The 3,648-nt window shown below is 32.5% G+C and overlaps 1 pseudogene across 1 annotated transcript; it reads left to right on the top strand.

The window, feature by feature from the left end:
• The first annotated feature begins 2,275 nt into the window (after positions 1-2,275).
• Positions 2,276-3,171, top strand: LOC124836022 (magnesium transporter MRS2-3 pseudogene; annotated as a pseudogene). Its single transcript, XR_015784500.1, has 3 exons — positions 2,276-2,656; positions 2,744-2,872; positions 2,947-3,171. The product of XR_015784500.1 is annotated as a magnesium transporter MRS2-3 pseudogene (transcript).
• The last annotated feature ends 477 nt before the right edge of the window (positions 3,172-3,648 follow it).

The following is a 3,648-nucleotide window of genomic DNA, read 5'->3' as shown; positions in this document are numbered from 1 at the left end:
ATATCCGTTTTACCTTAAACAGATGTTGACATCCGTTGACAGATGCTCACATCCGTTTAAGGAAAAACGGATGTCGATATCCGTTTTGCCTTAAACGAATGTTGACATCCGTTGACGCATGCTCACATCCGTTTAAAGTTACATGTTTATTTTTATTAGTTTATTTTTTTAATATTTATTTTGGAGATATTTTAATAATGTAATTTATATGTTTTGATGTATTATTTTTTAATATATTTTTGATGTATTTTAATAATGTATTTTTGAAGATCTTTATTGTTATTAGTTTATTTTTTTTTTGTATTTTGCAGTTATATATAATTAGTTTTTTGTTTTAATGTTTTTGTATAATATATATTTTTTATATATGGTTTTTGTATTCTTTAACAATTTTATAACTATATAAAAAATTATTTATTAGTTTAATTATATGAAATATATAATTTTATTATATTAATATTTTTGTAATTAAAACAAACAGATGTGGTGGAGTTGGGGGGTGGGAAGAGAGAGAAGGAGAGTTAAGTGGTGGGGCTGAGTGAAAAGTAAAAATGGATAGAAAGATAGAGTTTGAGTTTAAAGTAAATAAATAGGGTTAAAAATAAAAAATGTTATTTTTGTAATTATTTTTTTTTTCAGAATTTTGGGAAGGTGGAGGGAGAAGTGGTGGTGGTGGAGGGAGTAACACCCTAAACCCCTTTAGAGAGTTTAATTCAGAACTCAAAGTTAATCGACCCAAAAGAAGAGGGGAAAGTGAATAAATTTAAAACTTTTATTTCAATTAAATTTTTCATTTTGCTAGATGATGTGTTTGGATAAAATTTTCTTTAGCTATTTTTATGATAAAAGGAAAAAATAAAAAAAAATTCAAGCAAAATTGTACTTGTTAAAATCAGATTTTAGAAATTTAATTTCTCTAAATTAATTTATATTTTCACATGAATGTGTAGAAAAAAGGATATTCACTGATAAAATAAAAAAGGAGTCAAAGTGATGTTTAAAAAAATTATTGAGTAATGAAACTCGGACATATTTCTTGTAATACTTGATTGAATATATAACAATACATTCAATGATATTATAAGCACATAAAAGAAGTATAAAGAAATGGTAACCAACAAAGATATAAAAACTTTCATTCTGATTGAGGTATATTTGGATCTACATCTACTTAAAATTACCATAATTTTAATGAAGTTATTTCATTATACTTTTTTAAATCTGAATGCAACCATAACTTAAATGCAGTCAAATACACTTACACAAGATGTACAACTTTATTGAAAACTTACCAATAAAACAACCCGACCATGTAAAAATATATTACATGAATACATCAAACCTAAATGTACATAATATTACACAATACTTTTCAGCATAAACCCTCTTAAAAAAATTATGAATAAAATTAGTTTTTGGATTCTTGTAAAATTCTTAAAAAACTAAATTATTCTTATAAAATTTAGCGTGTATCTTGAAACGTTTCTAATATTCAATCTCCGAACTACTCGTTTTCCTCTTAAATATTTGTTCTTTCTAAGACGGAAGGGATTGTGCTTGTAAAAAATATTTTAACACTTAAGTTAATTTAGTGTGTTAGTAAGCAGTAAATACAATAACTAATGAAACATAATTAACATATTTTGTAAAATATGTTATTTATACTGACTGTCTATTAATTTTTATTTGGAAAGATCTAAATGAATGACTTAAATATTTATAAACTTTTAAATTATTGTTATTATTTATGAGTCATAATAATTAAGTGTCTTATGTAATGTTGTACTGAATAAATATATCGATTTAATAATTAATACATATTTTTCTAGAAACTAATATAATATGCTGAGAAATATTCGACGTCATATACAATTGAAAAAAAATTTATAATTAATTAGCTTCAAAATTTTTGCATAAAACCTATTATACGAACCAGTCTAATAAACTATTTAAATAATCAATTATAGCTCATATATGAAAACTTTACAAACCCGAAGTAATAAACAAATATCAACAAAAGCAATTTTAACATATGGAAAGAACATTTTTTTTATATATATTAAGCTTTGACTAAGCAAGTCTTGGAAGTGGTGGAAAAATAAATAATAGGTTTAATGTCTCGGTAGGTCCCTATTTTTGGCGTGAATCTCAAACAGGTCCTTTTTCTTTTCGGCGTCTCAATTGGGTCCTTTTTTGTGTAAAATTGCAGCAATTAGAGATCTGCCGTCAAATTCAACAAACGGCCGTTTAAATTTGGCCTACGTGGTATGGTGAGATGGTGAGTGTATTCATTATGAGGCGCACCGACCTCCCCGCCCGTGACCTCCGCATATTGGACCCTCTCCTCTCCTACCCTTCCACCCTTCTTGGCCGTGAGAGGGCCATCATCATCAACTTGGAGCGCATCAAGGCCATCATCACCGCCCACGAGGTCCTCCTCCTCAACTCACGTGACCCCTCCGTCACCCCCTTCGTCCAAGAGCTCCAGGCCAGGATCCTCCGCCACCACCAGGCCTTCTCTTCCAAACATCACGACCACCACACCGACTCCGACCCCGACCACGACCACGTCCCCGATGCCATCAAGATTCTCCCTTTCGAATTCGTGGCCCTGGAGGCCTGCCTTGAAGCCGCCTGTAGCGTATTGGAGAACGAGGTCCGTGCTTCCCTCTTCTCTTCTTTTCATTTCTTGCCGACAATTTCCCTCTGTCTTTACCCTAAATCTCTCTCTGATGACTCACAGGCAAAGACGTTGGAGCAGGAGGCTCGTCCCGCCTTGGACAAGCTCACATCCAAGATCAGTACTCTCAATTTGGAACGCGTTCGTCAAATTAAGAGCCGATTGGTCGCCATCACTGGCCGTGTTCAGAAGGTTGGTGGGTGTGATTGATGCATGGCATGGGCTTCCGGGGGTTTGATTATTTCATTGTTTGATCATTTGTTCAGGTGAGGGATGAATTGGAGCACTTGCTGGACGACGATGATGATATGGCTGAGATGTATCTGACGGATAAGTTAGCCGAACAGCAGATGGAAGAGAGGTCTTCTGCATCCTCCATAAATGACCACGACGAGCAGGATATAGATGACAGGCATCCACCTTTTTTTTTTCTTTTACCTCTTTTTAACTCTCTTTCATCCCTCTGAATGTAAATTTTCTACCCATTTTTAGGACCACTACAAAAATATATATATGTTAAATGCCACGTCAGATAATGAATACATTCACCATACCACGTAGGCCAAATTTAAACGGCCGTTTGTTGAATTTGACGGCAGACCCCTAATTGCTGCAATTTTACACAAAAAAGGACCCAATTGAGACGCCGAAAAGAAAAAGGACCTATTTGAGATTCACGCCAAAAATAAGGACCTACCGAGACATTAAACCTAAATAATATATGTTTGAGAACGAACAATGGTGCAAGAACAGCAATTGAATAAATATTAAAGATATAATAAATGTAGCAAATGAATATGAATATGCTGGAAACATAATAGTCACATATTGATTAAAATGAACTAAAACCCATTTTCAAAATTTGACAGGCTTGTTTATGTTTAATTAGGTCAGAATATATGGGTAATAAATTCATCATTTTACTTGATAGTAAATTTCGTGCGATTTAATGTCTCAATAGGTCCCTA

The sequence above is a fragment of the Vigna umbellata genome, chromosome 2 (assembly GCF_029865625.1).
Source record: "Vigna umbellata cultivar VRB3 chromosome 2, Vumbellata_1.0, whole genome shotgun sequence".
Classification (NCBI taxonomy): domain Eukaryota; kingdom Viridiplantae; phylum Streptophyta; class Magnoliopsida; order Fabales; family Fabaceae; genus Vigna; species Vigna umbellata.
Note: the sequence above shows the minus strand (reverse complement) of the source record. Positions and strands in the feature narration are given on the sequence as shown.